The sequence below is a fragment of the Diceros bicornis genome, chromosome 31, assembly GCF_020826845.1.
Source record: "Diceros bicornis minor isolate mBicDic1 chromosome 31, mDicBic1.mat.cur, whole genome shotgun sequence".
Lineage (NCBI taxonomy): Eukaryota > Metazoa > Chordata > Mammalia > Perissodactyla > Rhinocerotidae > Diceros > Diceros bicornis.
In genome coordinates this window covers 43,957,758-43,981,124 of record NC_080770.1, presented here as the reverse complement: position 1 = coordinate 43,981,124, position 23,367 = coordinate 43,957,758, and the positions used below count along the sequence as shown (strand labels likewise).

General features: G+C 42.6%; 1 long non-coding RNA gene across 1 annotated transcript; it reads left to right on the top strand.

The window, feature by feature from the left end:
* Positions 1–21,764: 21,764 nt before the first annotated feature.
* LOC131395851 (uncharacterized) lies at positions 21,765–23,352 on the top strand. The gene is made up of 3 exons (XR_009216384.1): positions 21,765–21,963; positions 22,645–22,716; positions 23,271–23,352. It is a non-coding gene; the product is annotated as an uncharacterized LOC131395851 (long non-coding RNA).
* Positions 23,353–23,367: the final 15 nt, after the last annotated feature.

The window sequence follows — 23,367 nt, the reverse complement described above, 5'->3', positions numbered from 1 at the left end:
TTGTTAAGTAATGTTCAAGGTATTGTACTTATTTGTGTAGAGCGCTTTCTTGGGATAATAGGCCAGACCTTTGTTTTGTTTTGTTTTTACCCAACAACATCACTGGGAAGTGGAAGTAGTATTCGGCTCTGCACTGTTTACATTGTTCCCTTCTCTGGAAAAATTTTTACCCACAATGTGATTGGTCTTTTTTAAAAAATATTCAGTTCTGTGCTCAAATATCACCTCATCAGTTAGTCCTTCCCTAACCTCTTCATCATTAATAATTGTAGGTGGGCCGGGCCCGTGGTGTAGGGGTTAAGTTCGCGCACTCTGCTGCTGGTGGCCTGGGTTTGGATCCCGGGCACGCACCAAGGCCCCACTTGCCAGGCCATGCTGTGGCGGCGTCCCATATAAAGTTGAGGAAGATGGGCACAGATGATGGCACAGGGCTAGTCTTCCTCAGCAAAAAAAAAAATAAAAAAGAGAGAGAAGGATTGGCATGGATCTTAGCTCAGGGATGATCTTCCTCACAAAAAAATAAATTAATAAAATAATTGTAGATAATTTCTTTCCCCTTTATCCGTCCTTACCGTTCTTCCTCCATCTCTCCCTCTGTCTCTCTATCTCTGCGTAGCCCTTACTGTTTATCACAGGATCTAATTATACCTAACACTATATTAGACATTCATTAGTCTCTTTATTAACTCATTCCTCTCACCAAGATTAAAATAAACAGAGGCAGTCATGTTTTTAAGTTAAATTCTGGATCATGGGTTTTAGTACATAACTTGGCTTATGATAGGTGCTCTATAAATGGGAGGATCAAATAATTTTCCCTCCAAACTGGGACATGTTGGAGAATGAAAGGGATCGTATTAATAATTATGGCAGGACAATAGGAATGAAGTGAGATTTATGACTTCACTTTTAAAAAGGATCTGAAGACAGAAATGAGAGATTGTAAAGGAAGGGTGCACTGATTAGGTTTACATTTCAAATAGATTATTGTGACTAGAGTTTCATAATGGATTACAGAGAGAAAGGATTTGCAATCGTAGTGATAATTTATTGCAGCATATCACAAAAGAGATTATATGCTTGTATAATTGTAGTTGAGGGAATTTGTTTGAAAACTTTAGAAAGTATCTTTTGGAGTTTGAATAATTTCTTTCGATAAATATATTGAGCGTCTTCTAAGGGCAAAGCAATGAGTGAATACGGCAGTGTAACACATTACAGTCCACATTAGTCTTCAGTTCATGGAGTATCCAATTTAGTGAGAAAAACACTACGAGAGAAATAGATGATAATACACATACAATTAAAAAATTTAAAAATTAACACAGAAAATGTGACATTAATTTTGATGGCTGGATCAGGAAAGGTCACTCTGTGGAAATGTATTTTGTAGGAATCTGAAAGGTGCTCAGGAATTATTCAAAAGCGGAGAATATTTAGCTGGATTTAGGAGGGTGGATGGATGGTTCATTGATGTACGAGTGTTGGGTGGCAGGGTGTCCAGAATGACACTCAGGTGTAGACAGGATATTAACACCAACAAGTGAGATTAGGGGACACTGAGATATGGGTGATTATTTGGAGAACTGGTTGGATCAACTTGGCACCTGCTCATTGCAAGCTGGTCATCGAGTTATCACTGATGTGGTGAGTGGGCAGATGGGTATTTGGGTCTCAGGGTTCAAGCCAGATCTGTCTGATTCTATGGGCATTTCGAGTTCATTAATGGTATGTGAAGCCAGGGAAATTGATGGGCTGGCCTAGAAGAGGGTGTGGATGTGTAACAAATGTGAGAGCAGGATTGACTTCTAAGAAGCATCAATTGTGTTAAGTCAGATGGTGGAGCCCAGATTAACAGGGAGGAGTAGGAGGAGAGAGGAAGAGTCAGGGGAGGAAAAATGGTTACTTACAGTGGATAGAACTATGTGATGGGAATATGGCGTGTGTGAGCTATTTACGTATGTACAGGAGAATATTTGAGTGAAGATGGGACATGGGTGTGCAAGTGAAGTGAGCATCAAATTGTTGAGAGGAACGTGATTTCATTAGAGATGAGGCACTGAATTACTATGCTCTGGGCACACAAGCATCTAAAAATAGTCCTTTCTGTCCGTGACTCATATCAGTTTGGCGTCCCAGAATCTAGTTCTCAGTGTGAGGTGCCTGTGCCAGCAGCATCAGCATCATGCGGGAACACTTAGAAGTGCAAATTCTTGGCCATCCGCAGGCCTACTTGGGTTGAGGTCCAGCAATCTGTGTTTTAACAACCCTCCAGATGATTGTGATGCACAGGGCAGTTTGAGAGATATTTCTCCAGGATACAGGAGGGTGGAAGATCCAAATGAGGTGAGAAAATTCTCCATGACTGGCAGTCTGCATCCCACATTTTATTCACATTTCACATTTCATTTTGTTTTCAAAGGGAAAGCACAAAAGAAATATGATTCCCCAGACTGCAGAGAAGAAAAGACAGGCCCATTTAGCCAAGACCAAGCGGAGACATCGGGAAAGGTCTACACTTCCTATAAGACTCACCAGCTGCATTTTCAAGAGGCCAGTTACAAGGATACCTTCCCACCCTGGCAATGAGGTCAGGTACAGTCAACGGGAGGAGATCTTGCAGAAGCCCCAGCAAATCTGTGCACACAGGAGACTGCAGGGTCTCCAGGCCTGCAGCAGTGAAGGAGAACTTTTAAGTACTTTTGATATCACAAATACCTTAAATATAATTGCACCAGGTGGTCCAGGTGAATCCCTGGGCTGTGTTGGTGCTGGGTCTCTAGACCCCAGCCTCAAGCCCACTGCCACACAGTCTTCAGACTGGGCGGAGATGATCCCAGGAGTGGGTCTCGGTCTCCCCCACCCACTCTACAGACAGCCCGTAACTTATGGAGACATCCGCAGACAGAGTCAGAAAGTGAAAAAAGCAAGGGAGAGACTGGCTGAGGCCCTGAGGGCAGACAGGTTTGCCAGGGAGGCAGAGAGAGCAAGGAGCCAAGAAGGATGTTCTGAGACCTGATGGAAAATAGGAGAAGGTCATGTGGAAGAAGCCAAGAAGTGTGGCCCTGGGGAAGTGGTTCCCCATGAACAGCCCCCAGTTTCACTAGCCTCATTTAATGTCAACCCCACTTCTTGCTCTGGACTGTGATGCTTTGTCATTTTATAATTGTACTTCATTGAACTCTTTTGAGAGACATAAATGTGAAGAGTAGACTGTTGTGTGGGTGAGAGATCGTGTTTCATGTGACAGGAAAGAAGATCTTTACTTGTCCTGGTTTACTGCAATTTCTGCTTACCATGATTTTTATTCACTTCTATATTAAAGGTAATTTGGCCTAAGGGATCATTTAGTGTTTTTAGTTATATTTTTTTAGAATACTTGCACTCAGGAAAAGAGGATACCTACTGTAAAGAGCTTATTTTTTAACGTTAAATTAATTTGATTCCATAAAAGTCTTACTTTACTAAGCTTGATTTTATATCTCATTCTAACATAAGTTGTATCCTTTTTTTTTTCCAAATACTAACTCAAATATAAGACATTTTTATATAATTTAAGTAGTCCTTAGACTACCTGTTACAGCCTTATCTGTTACCTAAAATTACCTCGGTGATTTTTTAAAATAGAGTTCACCTTAGATTCTTAACAAGGAAAATGTTGTTTGGGAGCATTTAGCACTGAGAGATTCTTGGCAGCAGGCTTGCTGCCTTCGCGTTGACACTAGGTCCTGAGTCAACGAAACTTGTCCACCTGCTCACAGAGTAGGGCACATCGTAATTATTCAACAAATATGTGATGAACAATATTTGGTGGAAAAAAGGGTCAAGTTACAGTAGTCAGATGGTAGGACTCTTACTGGGTCAGGAGGGGAAAGGACTGATGTGGTTTTGGAAGGATCTGGAATTTTCTGGACTTTCTTGAAGACCTTTGATAGAGCAGTCTTAGCAGTCATGGGGAAGGAAGCCTATTTCAGAGGGTCAAAGAGTGACTGAGAAACAGAAGGGCAGAGAGGGAGTGGAGGTGGACAGCTGTGCCTTGTGCCTCCTGACAATGGCCTCTGGATTTAACACAGTGATGGCTCCCTTCCAGAGCCCACAGCTTGGTGTGGGGCTGACTCCTCCCTAGGACTAGGGTGTTCTAATTCCTCAGTGTGAGCTAATCTGCATATTCCAAAACCCCCGATGTCCTAGGACAGGGGGTGTCAAATGGCCCTCTCTGACCCTACAGGATCCAGGCCCAGGACCCTTTATGGAACAGGAAGAGGATCTGGGTATACACGGGGTTCTTACCTGCCAGACCTGGAGTTATGGGGAGTGGAGCTGAGTGAGGTCACAGCGTAGGAGCCGCTGACAGGGTCTGAGTCCACCTGGGAGGAGAACAGAGTAAGAGTGGCTGAGGGGGATGGTCAGGACAAGACCTGCCCCCTCACTTGTATGCTGCATCTCTGTGCTTGGTCACAATCTACTCCTCAAGTCTCATTAACATGAGCTGATTTCTTCCCTCATTGCATCATTTCTTCCCTCGTACATTCTGTTAAATTGTTTTAGGTTAACGTCAGTTGGGTTTTTGCTCCAATACCTTTAAATTATTCCTGACGAACTCGTAGATGTAGACCATGATTTCAATGAGTTACATTGAAAAATGAAGGTGTTCACATGTGATAATTGCAGACCTGAGAAATTTAAATGATGGCATCGGGCGTGGTCCATGATCTTCAGGACATCCATATGAGCCATGTGACAATCAGAATTTTTTTTTTTTTTTTTTTTTTGTGAGGAGATCAGCCCTGAGCTAACATCCGCCAATCCTCCTCTTTTTTTGCTGAGGAAGACGGCCCTGGGCTAACATCAGTGCCTATCTTCCTCCACTTTATATGGGACGCCGCCACAGCATGGCTTACCAAGCAGTACTTCGGTGCGCGCCCGGGATCCGAACCAGCGAACCCCGGGCCGCCGCAGCGGAGCGCGCGCACTTAACCGCTTGCGCCACCGGGCCGGCCCCTACAATCAGAATTTTTAAGACAAGGTACCATTAGGTTTTGATGGTTTGAGTGAGAACAAAGAGGAGCCCTACAATTGATTCACAGTTTATCAACAGCAGAGAACCCTCCCTCACCTCTTCCAGCTCCTGGGGGTTCCTGCTTCCCTGTCTTGTGGCAGCAGATCTCCAATCTCTGCCTACGTTTTTCACGTAACCTTCTTCCCTCCACGTCTCTGTGTCCTCTCTTCTTCTTATAAAGACACCAGTCGTTGAATTGAGGGCCCCCCCTAAATCCAGGATGAGTTCATTTGCGGATCTTTAATCACATCTGCAAAGACCCTGTTTCCAAATAAGGTCACTTTCTAAGGTTCTGGGTGAACTTGAATCTTTGGGAGACGTTATTCAACCGACTACATCACCTACCCTCAAGTTGAGGTTGGGAGCTGGCTCAGGCAGATCTGAATATTAACAGTATTAGAGGAGTTGTTTTCACCAACAATATTGGAGTTGTTTTCCTCAAAAGTACTTGATTCAATGTAATAAACTTAAAAATCATAATTATTTGAAATCGTGATGGTGATTCTTAAATCATATGCAAGAGAAAGTTTACAAAATGAAAGAAGAATTTTTGAGAACCAACCACCAAACAAAATAAACAAGATTGAGAAAAAGGACAAAGTGACATATCAAAACATTTCCCTAGTTCCGTTAAGAAAATCAGCAAATTAACGTACTCACAGAACCAGTCTCTCCACTGAAGCAACCATTCAGTTGAACAAAACTTGACAGAATCAAGTGTTTCAGAAATCGGAAATATAATGAAAAACTTACAGCATCCAGAGGAGTGATTAATGAAGGAAAATGGGGCTGAATTTGGGTAAGAAAGCACTGTGGTGTTTTTGGTTAATGCCTACCCGCTGACATTCTCTGGTACCGCGGAGGATGTGAAGATGGGAGCCAGAATCCTTGCACGGCTCCCTCATGCCAGGAGACAAATACTAACCTGCTTCTTCAAATAGGGTGATTCTGTGACTGGGTGGTAGTGATCTGTCTTTTGGGTCCCTGAGGGACCAGCACAGAAGTTGACAGGTATTTCTCCCCCTCAGGGTGGAGGGACTTTCCAAGTGTTGTCATTGTCTGATGAAAGACTTAAAGATCTATGCTACTGGTAGATGCCTGGGCCAATGGCTGGGGGAGGAGACAGACATAAAAATCTGGAAAGGAGGCATCTGAGGAGGAAGTTTTTTGGGGAATGAAAGCTTAGAAGGGCCACTGCATCTACCAGGGAAGCTGGAGTGCAATGTGCACGCCCAGGATTGGATGGGCGCTCAGACAAGACCTGAGAAGACCTGGGCTTGCACCTCTGGCAGATTTGTGGGCTCCATGCAGGTAGGGGGTGAAGTCTAAGGTAGAGCTACAGGGGACCAGCTGCAAACACTGGAGAAATTTTAATTTTTTCTTTTTTTAAAATGTGTTCTTTTGGATACTTGCTTTTAAAGACATCTCTGTCAGTTCACTTGCTGATTGTTAAGATAACTGAAAAGAGATTTCAGTGACCACGCACATCAAAAAACATAGTCTTTGTAAAAATAGTTTGAAAAGTCACTAAACAAAAGGATGACTGCAGCTCATAAAAAGCCACAACAGCAAAACCTGGAGAGCGAGGAGAATCTGATTCTCACAACAACAACACTGTAATACGGAAAATGTCCAGTTACCACTACAAAATTACAAATTATATGAAGCTACAGGAAAGTATAGCTGGTTCATATGGAATAGAAGGAAATTGACAGAAGTTTTTCCTGAGGAAGCCCAGGCATCAGACTCATGAGACAAGGACTTTAAAACAACTCTCTTATATTTGCTAAAGGGCTAATGGAAAGTAGGGATAAAGGACCAAGGAAAATAAAGAGAATGATGTCTCAATTCAGACAGAATATCAATAAAGAGATAGAAATAGTAAAAAGAACAAAATAGAAATAATTGAGTATTACCCCTGCACTTCTCCCACCTCCAACCTTAAACAACCACGAATTTACTTGCCTGTATTTGACATTCCATGTAAATCGAATCATATAATAAGTGGTCTTCTTTGACTAGATGCTTTCACTTCGCAGGTCTTCAAGGTGCATCCATGGTCTAGCACGTGTCCTTCATATCTTTATGGCTGAAGAACATATAATGTACAGAAACACGGATCACATTGTGTTTATACATTCATCAGATGATGGATATTTGGGTTGCTCTGGTCCAGCTTTTGCTGGTCCCACTCTCACCTTCAGTGGCCCAAGATCAATGTCTCCGATCACCCTTCGTATTCACTGCCATCCAGTCAGCTCAGCTCTGCTTAGGCACCAGGTCTTCTCAATGTAAACACTGGTGGAGCCCATAACAAGGGCCCTAAAAGGCAGAGGTTGGGACAGGTAGTGGCCACCTCGCTGAAGACCGCCAAGTCCAACACATGCTTTTTGGCTGCTGCAACTTTAACATAAATAATTTGAGCAGAAATTCCCAAGGTTGCTGACATAAGTGGTTTCCAGTGGTTCCTCTTAAAAAACTTAAAGTAGGGCCTCCTAGTAGAATTTGTCATCCTTCTTGGTTTCTCAGCCACTGAACCCCTATCCTATGTTTGAGGGCTTCCCTCACTTTATGATCCTGGGGGGAGATAACACCAGCTTCCAGATTTAACAGCAGAAAATGCCAGACACGTCCAATTGTAGCCTTCTCACTGCAGCCAGGGCACAGTTCTGCGGATCAGACGCACCCACGCAGACTCTGACCCAGGAGAGGGACCTACGCTCTGATGACGATGGATTTGGACAACAGGTAATAGAAGCGGCCTCAGCGGGGCTCCAGCCCGTTCCCGTCCTCCCAGAGGCTCCGTGAGCCATCACTCTAACAATCCTCTGTTGCACACAATCAAGAGCCCTGAGTGAGAGCCTGGCGCTGGTGTTGGAAGTGGGGAGACGGTCAGGAGGGGCCCACAGTTCGCATTCCAGCCTCGGTCTAGGATGGGGGCCTCTTCCCAGACCCCTGGTCAGCCGGCGTGGTCACTGCCCCCCAGCGGCTTCCCCACGGGCTGGGTCCGCGGGCTCAGCGCGGGTCAGAGTCTGCACCCCCGGGGTCAGTCCCCGCGCGGACACCGGCGCCAGACTCCACGCGGCCATCACGTCCGGAGGATGCAGCCGCGGGGACACGCGCGTCCTCGTCGTGGGCGGAGGACACGCCGCTGTCCGGCCAGAGCGCCCCGCGCCGTGGGCAGCGGCGGGGCCGGAGGAGCGGGGAGGAGGGCAGCGGGGACCGGGTCCACGATCCTCCGTGGGGGCGCTCGGGGCGGCTCGGGCGCGTGGAAGGCTCCGGACTTTACATCCAGGGCCCCATGCAGCGCGGTCCCCTTCATCGGCGCCGGCCTCGCCTCTGCTTCCTTCTGAGGCGCCAACCGCCTGTTCTCTCTTCACCGCCCACGACCTGACAGCCCTTCCCCGCGGCCCCGGGGCTCGGCTCTCTCCGCCGCCTCTCGCAGCTTTTCGGCTGGGCTCGGCTCCTCTAACCAGGCGTCGGGCCCTTCCGCCTGGCCCCCGTTGTGTCGTCACATCTTCGGCTCTTTCCGTTTATCTTCGTCTCTCTCCGCCTGGTTTCGGCTCCCTCCGCCTGTCCCCGCCGCTCCTCAGGCTCAGTGGTTCGGGTTCGTCTCTCTCCGGCTGGTTTCGGCTTTCTCCGATTTCACTGCCACAGTTCGGCTCTTTCCGTCTCTCCCCGCCAAGTCCCGGGCTTCGCTGGTTGTTCAAGTTCACCCCTTCTTCACTGTGCTGTCGGAGTGTCACTTTCTCTACATCCTAATAGATCAACATATTAAACAAACAGTAAGTGTTCCTAATCTGATAAATAAAAACAAGAATTTTGGTGTTTTACTTATCTTTCCTTTGGTGGGCGAAGTTGAGAATCATCTCTTATACTGAGAGCATTCTCTATTTTCTGTGAACTGTTCTTCGCCGTTTGTCCCTTTCTCCAACGGATGCTTCGTCTATTTTGGTTGGTAAGAGTTCCTTAATATTAAAAAATTAGCTTTTTGTGATGAGTTGCCAACATCCTCCTCTTTTCCTTTTTTTGTCTTTGCCTCTAGTTGTTGCTGCCATGCAGATTTTTTGAAAGGAAATCAAACGTGTTAATTTCGGTCCTTGTTTTGTTATAGTTTTAAAAGACCATCTCTTCTCTGAGATTATATATAAAATACTTATCCTTTGGTTTTTTATAGGACTTTCACAGCTTTAATCTGTACCTTTAAATCTATGATAATCCCTATTCCACAGAACAACTGGGGGTTCCAACATGATTTTTTTGTTAGCAATTCGTTTTTTCTTTCCTGCCTTAGCACACCACCTGCACCCACTTTATTAGGAAAAATGTTCAGGCAGGGAGATAATTTGAAAGAGTTTTGCAGTGAACAGTCACGTTATGGACAGAATTCTGTCCCCTCAACAGTCATGTGTTGAAGCCCAAATCCCTAGTACCTCTTATTGTAACTTTATTTGGAGTTTCTGACTTAAAAGAAAGTAACTGAGATAAAATAGGGCCATTAGGGTGGACCATAATCCAATTTGATCAGTGTCCTTATAAGATGAGATTAGGACACACAGACCAAGAGACGCCAGGGGCACACATGCACAGAGGGATGACAACGTGAAGAGGCAGCTAGACGATGGTAATCTGGAAGCCAAGGAGAGAGGACTTAGGGGAAACCAATCCTGCAGGCACCTTGATCTTGGACTTCCAGCCTCCAGAATTATGAGAAAGTAAATTTCTGCTGTTTAAGCCACCCTGTCTGTGGTACTTTACTACGGCAGCCCTAATGAAGACAGTCCACCACCTAGATTCCATCAGTTACAATTTACTATGTTTACTTTGCCACCTCCATCCATTTATCACCCAAGAATCCATCTCTGTTTAATGCATTTTGAAGTACGTTGCAAACAACAGTAGACTTCACTCCTAAACATGTTAGCATACATAGTCATCAAAGTTCAAAATTTGGCTGAGGCTGGAAGATCTTCCCAGGTGGCTCACTGAATGGTGAGCACTTGGTGCTGGCAAGTTGGTTCCTCTCCGCGTGGACCTCTCCACAGGGCTACTGGAGCATCCTCATGGCATGGTGGATGGCTTCCCCTAGAGAGGGAGCAATCTAAGAGACCAAGGAGGCAGCTTCAGTGTGGTTTATGATGTAGCCTCAGATGTCAGACACTGTCATTTCTGCAGCACTGTATTGACCACTTGGGTTCATGACAATTCACGGCTAATCGAATGTAGGAGGGGGCTGCACAGGGCATAAACACAGGTGGAAGGTACCATTGGTGGCTATCTTGGCAGCTAGCCTACACACCCCCCTTTCCTCCAGGCCGCCTCTCCTCATAAGCCCAGAATTCCTTTTCTTCTGCTCCTGCTCACCCCTGAGAACCTGGTTTGATTGGAGCTGTTTGGGGCCTCTGGAATTCATGGCTGTGTTTGGGACAACATGGAAGGTCTCATCTTTCCCTTTACTCTTACTCCTCTCCCCTCTCTATCCTTCTCAGCCTCTCCCCCAGCTCCAGCCTTCCTTGGCTCCTAGTGACTCTTTTAGCAGTAGAGGATATTCTGAAGGTCAGCAGGATGTGCAACAGATAAGAGGGGTTTGCTGGAGCAGGAAATGTTGGGGGAAAGTCGGCTTCCTGGGGTCCTGTCACCTTCTGTAGAAGGGGAGCTTGGGGGTTGTTGGTGGCTTGTCAGGACAACTACTGTGTTTCTTATTCTGAGACTGGGTCCTCAACATTCCCCAGGGCAGGGGATTTTAGGTTGAATGGGGTTCTATCTATCCACTACAGTTGGGGACAGAGACATCTACACAGCAAGAGGAAGCTGACGAGTTGCCAGCTGGGGCTCAGAATGTTCCTTGTGTTTGGGATTAGGGAGGATTCCCCACAGGGGCAGTCATCTCCTGTTGGGAGGGACTTGAGGGACTTGCATTGTGGTCTCCTCTCATTTGTGTTGAGTACTGCTTGCTGATGCTTCTATAGACTCTTATCTTTTGATAATGGGAAGAGAGGGAGTTTTCTGAGGATCTGTTTGACACTTACACTGGAGAACCTGGTGTGTTGCCTAGTGAGACTCTGGTCATTGCTTTTCTGGGGGGAGACTGGGTTACTCCTTGCTGGGTATACTCATATCTAGTCTTAGTAGTCAAGAGGCGAGCTGGGCTTTGTGTTGGGTGAAAATGGTGTGGTATTGGTTGGGGTTCCTTTCTTCTTGGTGTATAGGGGGTTGTAAGTTGGTTTTTGGGGTTTCCAACATCTCTAATGTTGCAGGAATATGAGGGAGCACTTGCTGAAGCTTCCGTCATTTGATGGAGCCCTCGTTATTTTGGGGATAACTGGGAGGCATGAGACTGAGGTTCCTGTTGTATCTGGTGCTTGGAGACTGGAGGACCACTGCTTGTACGGGGATCCCACCTTTCAAGTGTTGGGGTGACAGGGAGGGGTCACTTCATGGAGGGCCATTGTCTCTAATTCAGGGAGAGAATTGAGTTAATTGCATGAGATTCCATGTATCTTTAGTCAGGGGCCTCTGGAGGGGTCTTTATAGAACTGCTTTTTTCTAGTGTTGGGGGAGATCGGAAGTCTCACTTTCCGGGTCTGCCCTTGTCTGTACTGTTGGCATAGACTGGGTGGGTCACTGGGCTGGGCCTTCCCATTGTCTAGTGTTGAGGAGCAGCTAAGGGTGTTACTTATGGGACTGCTGTCATTTCTAAAATTGGAAGTGACTAGGGGGTGCTTGCTGGAGTCCCATAATTTCTAGTTTTGCGGGAATGGAGGTCTTGATGCTCAGACCCCAGCATTTGTGTTTGTGGATGACAGTTGTTATCTGAGGTCTGGTTGCCTCTAATTTTGGAAGGAACTGGTGATGTCTCTCTAGGGCTTCTGTCACATCTGCTGTTGGATGCAGATTGTGAGCACCATTTGCTGGGGCTCCATAATCTCTAGTCTTGCGGGGTGGAGTGAAGATTTTCTTGGAGGTGCTTCCATCATCGCTATTTTTCGGGTATCAGTTCAACATGTTTTTAAAAGCATTATATTTTGAAAATGTTTAAACTTACATAAAAGTTGTAAAAGTATACAGGGTTATTTTATTCAGTCAATATTCATTATATTTACGTACATTTCCTTCCTGCTGATGATCATTCCTAACATTATGTGTCTTTGTGTGGAATTCTTTTCCTTCAGCCTGAAAATTCTCTTTAGAGTTTCTTGAATTTCAGTTCTGCTGCTGTTTAATTGTTCTAGCTTGTTTTTTTAAAACCCCATTTGAAAAATATCTTTAATTTGTCTGCATTTTTGAAGAATATTTTACTTAAGTCAGAGAATTTTAAATTGGCAGCTTTTTTCCCCCCTCCCATTCAACCCTTTAGCTGTCAGATGTCATTCATGTCTTCTGCTTCCAAAGTTTCTTTTGAAAAGTTTCCAGACTTACTATTGCTCTTTTGAAAGAAACATGTCCTTTTTCTTTGGTTGCTGTAAAGATTTCTAGTTTTTCTTTCATTTTCTACAATTGTTCATGTTTCTTTCCTTTTATTCATAGTTATTTTGAAGTCCTTGTCTGCTAACTCAGGTATCTGGATTGTCTCTGGGTCTGCTTCTACTGATTTATATATTCATAATTGAGAGCATTTTCCTGCTGCTCTGCATGTCTATTAAGCTTTTATTGTGTGCTGGATCTTGTGAACAATACCTCGTAGAAGGTCTTAATCATGTTGTCTTCCTCTAATGATTAGGTTTCTAGTACGAATGGATCACCCTGAGCCTCTGAAGCCTAGGTTTTAGACCCTAAAAGGACATATATATTTCAGTTTTGCACTGACTCCCAAGATGTAGTCCTTACTCTTAGTGTGTGGCACTGACTCTCAGGCTGTGACATTTCTAGGGTCATAATTGAAAGCTAGGGCTTTTTTTTCTTTTATCAAGGTCATTCCACTCCAGATGAATCCAAAAGCCAACCTCCCACTCCTGGCATGTGTGATCTCCGAAATTTCTGCACAATATTCCGTTTTCAGTGGCTTTTCTCTTCTAAGTCTCCTAGATTCGTTCCCTGCACGTGCACAAGTTAGGTGTTATTCAAGGACCTGAAGGGGGATTTTTAGTCAGATTTTGGGGGTTTCCTTTTGTGAATCTTTATTTTACACTAGAATATCCTTCAGAGATATTTCAGGGTCAGGTTGTGTTTCCTCTACCATAGCCCTGGAATCCAGTATTCCTCAAGAGAGCCCTGGTTCCTTCCTTTTTCTTTAGAATAGTATCTTAGTAACCAATTTCTGGGTGGTTGATAGGTATTCTCATTATTACTGGTGTATCGTTCTTCTAGGCCTTCTGAGCTGTCAGGCCTTGGAAAAATATGAATCTATACTGTCCTCTACATACACACATTAACTATCTATCTATCTATCTATCTATCTATCTATCTATCTATCTATCTATTATCTATCTATGTATCTATCTATCTATCTATCTACCCATCCATCCGTGAAAAGCATGAACTGATAATGGTAGCTCTTATTCCAATCCAACGCCTCAGTTGGATTGGAATAAGAGCCAGCCTTCTCTCTTTCCTTGTTTATAACATCTTTCTTTGACTGTGATACACTGGCTCTCATCATCTACAATATATTTACTTAGTTGTTCATGTCTAGTGTATGCATAAATTAGTTTCAGAATTGCTAACTGATATCCTTCTGAGAAACATTTTTTATGAACTAGACTGCAGGATTTCTGGTCAGTTCTTTTGATCCAGGCTTACAGGATCTGGTAAAACATAAGTTTCCAAAGTAATTTTGGTTTCCTTTCCATAGCCTTCATTGTGGCTATGTTATTCATTTGCAATACATTTAGATTCATTTGTTATAGCTTGTTTTCCATTTTGTGTTCCCTTCACTAGCTGGTGCATTAATTTTTTTAACCTACAGTAATATCCACTCTGGGATGTACTGTTCTATGGGTCTTGGCAAATGCATAGAGTTGTGTATCCGTCAACACAGTCATGATCTAACATGATACACACATGAACAGTCTTGATAGGACAGTTCCATCACTCCCAAATTCCTTTGTGCTGTCCCTTTGTAGTCATCCCCCTCTCTTACTCTTTGCCCCGCAAACCATTGATTTCTTGTCCTTCCCTACAGTTTTGCCTTTCCCCAAATGGCGTACAATAGAATCTGCAATAAATGGCTTTTCATCTCTGGCTTCTTTCACTTAGGAAAATGAATCTGATTTTAATGGAGGCATATGTTACACATAGCACAAAGCATAGATCTTAGGTGTAGAACTGAATGCATTTTGACAAATGCATACACCTATGTAACCTATACTCCTTTCAAGATATAGAACATTCTCCTCAACCCATAAAGTTCCTCCATGTCCTTTCTCAGTCAATCCTTGCTTCTGCCTCACCCCTTCTCCACAATCTGAGGTTAGATGCAACCACTGTTCTGATTATTTTTCCTACCACATATTATTTTTTGACTGTTCTTGGAATTCATACAAATAGAATCATACAATATTTACTCTTTTTTGTGTGTGGCTCATTTTGCTCAGTATAATCCTGCAATGGATTTTAATTAATTCACAATAAAAGATGAAATATATAATGTTTCCTATATACTGGGAGTCTCATAAATGTTTTACATATATTAGCTGATTGAATCCTTAATACAAGTCTGTGAAGTAGTCAATCTCATTGTTCTCATTATACAGATGAAGAAACTTTGGCATAAAAAGTTTGTTACTTGCTTGAGGTAACCATCTCTAAAGAAGAGAACTGAGATTAGGCAGAAGAAATTGAACTGTGATAAGTTAAAAATGGAGACCACAGTTGATCCCAATGGGAGCACTGGAGCTGAGGTGGCCCTTCTGGAGTCTCTCAAATTGAGGCCAAGGAATTGGGCCTTTGTATCCACCCCTCTCCCCCCATGAACCAGTGATTGGAAGCGGGCTGCTATTCGGAGTGGTCACAATCTTAGGTGTGGCACTTTCCTTTGGCCCAAGGAAATTCCCAGAGAGGTTGGCAGTATGAGCCCTTAGAAGAATTTCTGCAGCTACAAGAGCGAGTGACTTAGTCCTGAAATAAGAATCTAGAAAATATACCACTGTCTCCATTATGGTCCACCACTTATGCCACTCAGATGCACTTGCTTCTTACAGTCAGTGCACTAGGATTCTGGTTGGTCTTCTTGACTGGGGAAACTTAGAACAGGAAGATCAGTGGGACAAATTACAGACAGCTCCTGACTGCACCTTTTATTCATGCTACAATTGATACTTACAATCCCACTTCTCCTACTGTCCCATTTAGATTCCCCTCACCCTTGACATGCACCTCTGCTGGTCTGGTGGCTTACCTGGAGAGAGGATCAAGATCCTCATCCCTGAGTCATCTGAACACCTGATAACCACATCCTTCACAGGATAGAGCTCCTACACTTAATTATTGGGGAAAGAATATCAAAAGACATCCCAATGGATTACTTGAAGGCCAAATGTCTTCTTTGCCCTCACTGTATAACAGAAGCCCCTTGTCCTCTGGATGAATTACTTGTGCCAGAGGCCATAGTGACTTCTTTCATTCTGTTGGCGTCATAAGCAGTAGTAAAGTTCAATGGGACTCTGACTTTGTCTCCTGGTAGAAGTGTCCACCTCTGGGAACCAGGACCTGTTGGTTAATTATGGTTTGCAATTCTTCCCAAGAACCTCATAACCCATCTTACATGAAGAACACCTGCAATGGCAACTATTTTAGACTACACATGGGAATATCAATGCTTGGATTGCACCTAGGACAGGACAGTAGCTGATGGGATTCCTGGGCAGGGGTATGAACTTCCCACCCAGGTGATTGACAAGAGTACATTCTCAGGCAAAAAAGGGCTGCACAGTTCAGAATATCTTCCATTTGCCCCAGTAGATCCACCTTCTCGATCTTGCTGTACCCAGGAAGGTTAGTGAAGATGAACTACGTCAGCGGGCTTTCTTGCTTTATGGCTTTTGGCTGGGTTTGGTCAATGGGGAGCCTAGATATGAAATCAGAAGGATGAAAGAGAGTGACATCTGTTCCTGGCTATTTCTTGCAGGAGAACCTGGGGCTGGATGCTACCCCTGACCTCCTTTCAGCTTCTGGAATGCATTACCTCATCTCTTGTTTCTAGAATTTGATAATTTTTCACTATCCTTACGCCTTCAGGCTTAGGGGTGTTAGTAGAGCCCTACACTTACCATCTCACTGGGTACCAACCACCTTTTGTGGTCTTCTTACATCCTGTCCGCAACTCCGAGAAGCCCCTTTATGAAAACTCTACTTGAATCATCCTAGTCTCAGTGTGTCCTTTGTTTCCTGCTGAGAATCCAACTGATATGTCAACTCATTGATAGCAGAAGGCAAAGACCTAATAGTGAACCATAAAAGCCAACAACATCAGGACCGACCAAGTCTCTGACCACATCACCTTCTACCACTCCCTCACTGTCCCCAACTTGATCTACTCCAGTCACACTGGCCTCTGTCTTCCAGACCTTTGCATGAATATATTGCTTTAGTCACACAAATTCGTATGACTCACTGTCCCAACTTGTTATGCTATCTGTTCAAGTGCTCCTTAACTAAGAGTTTATCCCTTCCTATTCTATGCAAATAAGCAAGATCTCAATCCCTCTTAACTATCTTAAAATACTTTCTACATTTTCTACATGACACTTATAATAACATGTTTTCTTGATTTCTCTATAGTCTGTCTTTCCCCAATTAGAACCTAAGCGCTCCAATAGCAAAAGTAGAATTTCATTCATTGCTACAGACACCAGTGTCTCCAAAAGTGCTAGACATATAGAATGTACTCAAGGAATATGCTGGTGGTTAAGAGTGTCTACTGTCTGGGCTCAAATTCAGGCTCTACCATTTTCTAGCCAAAGAGCTCAGGCAAGTAACATGCCAGTTTTCTCACATCTGAAGTGGGAATGATACTACTGCACACTTCTTAAGTTCATATTTAGTACTCTGTAAGTTAATATTCATAAGTCATTTAGAAGAGTGCCTGGTCTATCAGAAAAAATGTTTGATCATTTATTAATGTAGTGAAATACTTCGCTATGAAAAAATAAGACCCCTTCATGAAAAGGAACAATTCACAAGAAAAGACCTAATCCTGTATGTACTTATTTACATTACACCCAAATATATAACAAAAAAATGACAGAATAACAAATAAGAATCTGTTTCTCTATAACCGTAGTAGAAGACTTCAGTACACCTCTATCACTAGATAAGTTTGAGAAAATAATATGAATGTAATACTATATTCAAAAACAAAATTAGCTTGAGTTTATGAGAAAGTAGTGTCCTAAGGATAGAGCAGTCAGCCGGGTCAAATGATGCTGCGTGCTGAAGTAAAAAAAGAGTAAAGAATGACCACTGGATTGGGCCTCGTAGAAGCTGCTGATGTTCTTTACGAGAACAGATTGAGTGACATACTTGGACAGACCTGCTTGAAGTGGGTTGAAAAGAATGGGAATTGAGGAAGAGGAATATTTGAATACTAACAACCGTTGCAAATGTTTGCCTTGAAGATTAGCAGAGAAATGGAAAAGAGTTGTTGAGAGAGACTTTGGGTTTAGGAGAGACAGACTTTAAATGGAATGTACTGGAACATGTAGTAACTAAGTACTGGAGTCCTAGCACAGGACATAGGTCTAAGGAAGAGGTTAGGTGTAAATATATGTGAATTTAGACTTCATTTCATGGGAAACTGATATGAACTGGATAATGGATATCCATTTCCTGAACTGTGCATGAGACCAGTTCTTCAGACATTGGTCAGATAGACCTAAGGGTGAGGTTGGTGATATAGGCTGTAAAGTACCATTGAGGCTTACCCAAGGCATGGTCAATGACCTCATCCTTGGGTATCACAGGAATCATGCTGGGCTATTTTTGCCGATTGCGATACCAGCTCTTTCTGATGTTGTGTTTTGATGGTTGCAACACCACTCAGTCAATTGCAAGAAACAGAATGTTTGCCTGGGAAAGAAAAAATCCAATCTCAGAATGGGGTAGTTTCCAGAGCCTTGCTGACCCCCATCCCTGATGAAATCTCTGGCACCTTCAGTGGAAGATGTTGCCCAAACGTATTTTTCACCTTTGTCTTTACCAGGGCACAGTGTGCCAGGTGCAGAGCCCCAGGGCAGGGAGGACCCCAGAGCTCCTTACTGAGAGCAGTGAGCAGTTAGGCCTGGACTGGGGGAGTGACAGAAAGAGGACACCGGAAGCAACTCTGACCCACAGTGACATTGAGGGAAGATCTGAGCCAGTATATATTGCTCTTGAAAATGCCCTAGTTCTGATTAATAACAAATCTTCTTTCCATGGTCTTGAATGGCAGAGCACTTTTAGACACGTGTACCATGCACAGGAGTAAAATTTCCCTGCAGAAGGTTGCACTGCAGGTCTCTTTCCATCTCTGCTCCCTCAGTCACCACTGACTAGAGGCCTTGCCTCAAACTGTTGAGTCAGCTGAGATGTTCTTTCTGCTTCTTCTGCCCCTCCTTGGGAAATTTCCACATTCCATGTGCCTGATGAGTTATTCGAGCGGCTTTGATTACATAAGGCCCAGTGTCTACAAGGAAGGTGACTTGGTGGTCAGTGGGATTTCCCCCTTCTATACATTGACCCAGGATTCAGAAATGCAATGGAAATTTCTTTGTGACTCATCCAAGCAAAGATGTCACATTTTACGTGTAAGTTCCTGTGTGTGTGTGAATCCCTCTGACAGTTATGAAAGTTGAATATAAAAGCTGTGTTGAGATTCTCCCGTAAACTATGAATCATCAGCTCCTTTCTTTTCCTTCAATAATTATTTGTGGCTTCCTTTCTTTTTCCCTTCTGGAATATTTTCCTTCCAAACAGAAGACAGAAATAAGCATCTTTTATTTTCCCCTGCCTTGGAATAATCTCCATTAGTGATTATTTTCTGAAAGCCTAAAGGATGCAAATTGTAGGGAAAAAACACCAAGATCCTACTGCAGTGATCCACAAGCCATCCTGCTCCTGACCCATATTGTGGGAGGGGAGGGAATCTTTGGGCAAACCATACCTTGGCTAGAAGTTAGTACTAAGAGAAAGTCTCATCATAATGTATAGATTATTCAAAAATGAACTATTTATTGAGATGATATTTATTTTTCTTCAAAATGCATTTACTCAGTATCCTTTATGGTCTAAAATAATTTGGTGTATTCTCTGAAAAAGATGTGCTTTTTTCCAGTTTTATTGAGATATTATTGACGTTCACCACTGTGTAAATTTAAGGTGTACTGCATAATGGTTTGACTTATATATTTGGTAAAATGATTACCACAATAAATTTAGTTAGCATCTATCATCTCATATAAATATAATAAAACAGAAAAAGCAAAAAAAGAAAAAAATATTTTTTTCCTCTTGATGAGAACTCAGGATTTAGTATCTTAACATTCATATGTATCATACAGCGGTGTTAACTATAGTCGTGTTGTACATTTGATCCCTAGTACTGGATGAAAGATCAAGTGTTTAACATATATATACATATATATATATAAAATGGAATTTTCTAGATCTTTTTATTAATTGCTAGCCTAATGATACTGTGGTCAGAGAATGCATTGTGTATAATTTCAATGTTCAAAGGCTTACTTGATGGCCCAGTGTCTGGTCAAATGTATGTATATTCTTTGGGGTTCATAATATATCAGCGTTATTTACATTTATATGTAAATATCTGTTAAGCTTAAGTCTTCCATAACTTTGCATAATTTTTTTTGTCTTTAATTTGACCATTTCTAAGAGGATATGTTAAATCTCCAAATCTGGTTGTTCATATATGTACTTATGCACATGGGTCTATAAATAATAGCTTTTTTTCACTTTGGGGGGATATATATAATGACTGTTAGTACTCGATCTTCTCTTCCTTTCACCACATATGGTCACCACATATGTCACATATGACATATGGTCACCACCTTTGATATTTCACATGCTTTTTGCTTTCAACTCGGATTTTATCAGATATTAACAAGGATACCCATGCTTTCTTTTGGTTCATATTTAAATGGAATATCATTTCTACCTACTTTAACCTCTTCTGTGTTTTGCTTCAAGTATTGGAAAGCATGTAGTTGGGTCCTGTGGTAGGTGAAATGTGCCCCCAAAGGTGACCAATTCCTAATCCTTCGAATCTGTGAATATGTTACCTCACATAGAAAGGAGACTTTGCAAGTGTGAAGAAGTCAAGGATCTTGAGATGAGGAGATAATCCTGAAGTATCTGGATGGGTCCAATATAATCACAAAGGTCCTTACAAGTGAAAGAATAAGTCAAGAAAGTCAGAGTCAGAGAAGGAGTTATGACAATGGAAACAGAGATTGAAGTGATATGAGGCTGTTACCTAGGAATGTGAGCAGCCTCTAGAAGCTAGAAAATGCAAGGAAATGGACTCTTCTCTAGAGCCTCCAGAAGGAATGCATTCCTGCTGACACCTTTATTTTAGCCAGTGAGACTCATTTTAGATTTCTCTCCTCCCAAAGTATAAGATAATAAATTTTGTGTTATTTTAGGCCTCTAAATCTGTGGTAGTTTCTCAGAGTAGCAATAGGAAATGGATACAAATCCTATTTGTATTCCAATCTGAGTGTTTCTGTGTGACTCAGAATTACAGCATCCCAACATTTTGGTTTTTAAAGCTGTATTCACCAATGAAAATAATATTTTAATGTTAGAGCACCAAAAGCCTATGTTCTGCTGTGCAATCTTCTGGAATTGCATGTTGTACCTTGTCAATTAAATTGTTTGAAAATTAACGTTGGACTGAACTTAGATGTGTAAGAGAGGAATCAACCCAAAGATAAGCTGTAAAGCTCACTGCTTATGATGGTTTTCTAATCTGTAAAGAAATAGATGAAAAGCTGCAAGTTTACACTGCTCCTCGGACTCTGAATTGTTTTAGAACTCTTTTAGAAAAACATAGAGTCATAAATTGCTTCTTCCTCTTTATTTTCTCCCTAAGACTATCTCCTTATTTATTATGGTGCAATTTCCTTGCTTCTGGTAGTATGTGTTTCCTAAGTCTGTGAGGCAGGCAGTTTTAGAAAGGTATATTGCAAAAGTTTTGATGATACCATTCTATACTCGACTTGCCCTTCCTTCAAGTTTTTCTTATGCACTTCCCTGTCCTACCTAGTTTCTTTAATGGATTATAAACTTTTGCTTCATCTCACTATACCTGCACATGCCCATGACCAACCTCATGTTGGTGCCACTGTGTGAAATAGTGTTTGACTTGTAAACAAATATGCAAATGGGTTCTTTCCCCTTAAGCATCCTTTGTGCCTCTTCTTTCCACTAATTCATTTTAGGATATTGATCTATCTCTTTTGAGTCTAGAGTTGTAGGGCTTGATCTTCCAAGGCTTTGGGAACATCTTGTGCGTGTGCTCCAGATTCCAAAGTCATGAAGAGACAGCCATTGCTCTGGAATGAACAAGTTGCTTAAGTCAAAATGCCACCCTTTACTCTTTTTTTTCCCCACTTGAGTTATGCCTGAAGTGCATGACTTGATCTTTGTTTTTAATACTATGGCCTTGGTACAGGTTGAACTTCAAAAACTATCGTTATGTCCTGGTCTTTGTTTTTGCCATCGAGGAGATCAACAGGAGCCCCCAGCGGCTCCCCAACCTGTCTCTGGGTTTCCATGTCTACAATTCCTTCCACAGTGATGTCAGCACCTTGGTGAGCACCCTGAGGTGGTTATCGGGATGGGGTCAGATGATCCCTAATTACACCTGCCAGGCACAGAACAAGAATGTGGCTGTCACTGCAGGAACCACACCAGCATTCTCTGCCCACATTGCGACACTGTTGGAGCTCTACAAAATACCACAGGTATGAGCATGGTGGAGGGATGGATCTGGAGGGACTGACGTTTTCCTCCTTGGTGAAATTCTGTGGCCACTCATGTGGAAAAGAAGAAAGTGGTTTTGCATGTCTCCCTAATAGGAAAAAACCTACCACAGATAGTTCTTGAAATGGTGGATTCATTATTTTGGTGTGTGAATCTGAGAGAGGGATGAAGTAGCCAGAGGCTAGCATCACTGTCTAAAGCAGACCACAGGAGCTTCTGGAAGTGTGGTTGCCCAAATTCTCTCAAAGGAGTGGAAGCTAGATATTCTGAAATAATCATACCCTAGTTACTTATCGAATAGTTAATAAAATTTTATATGTAAACATGTACTTAAAACCACTTTACACTCTTCAAATGCTTTACAAATAGTCACAAATTTAATTCTAATATAAGTCAATGAATAGGTAACGTTATTATGGGACTTTTTAGAGATATAGAAACTAAGATGGATAGAGGTTATTTAACCTTCTCAAGTGCGTTAAGCTAGTCACATTAGAGTCAGGATTTGAACCCAGGCAGTCTGGGTTCAAAGCCAAGCTTCCCCTCAATCACTTCTACCATCAGATAATATTGCTTCATACTCACAGTGTTAGCACCAAGAATGTAAGTTTAGCTAGCTGATCATATGAATTTTGTTGAAATTCTGTTTATTTTTCTTCCAGAGAACTCAATATGGAACACTTTTTCTCTTTTGATTCAGACAACCTATGGAGATTTTGATCCTGTACTGAAAGGTAAGGACTAGTTTTCTGCTCTCTATCAGATAGCTCACAAGGACACATCTCTAGTCTTCAGAATGGTCTTATTGTTGACACATTTTGGCTGGACCTGGGTAGGAATCTTAGTATCACTTGATAAAAAAGGTGAGCAATTCCTCTGGGAACTTAGAAGAGAGATGACTATGAACGGTGCCTGCCTGTGACTAAGATACCTGTGAGCAAGAGGACGTACACTTCAAAAGATTGGACATGCATAGCCAGAAGCACAGACTCATCAGCCAACGTGTTTATCATTTATGGTGACACAAGTAGATTAATAAATGTGAGCATTGCAGGAAACCATTATTTAACCACTCAGAAGGTGTGGATCACTACACCACAGTGGGATGCTTCTTTTATTCCACGTCACCACTTTTTCGATACCTACCATGGGAGTCTCTCCTTTGCACACCAGAACTTTGAGATATCTGGATTTAAACACTCTCTATGGACAGTTAGCCCCTCTAAATACCAAGAAGACTTTTTCTTTACCAAATGATGCCTTGAACATTTCAACTGCTCATTTGCAGGAACTGAATGTGGAAATTTTTGGAGTGTCCATTCAATGCCTCCCTGGAGTCTCTGCCAAAGGAAACATTAGACACGACTCTGTCTGGATCCAGCTAC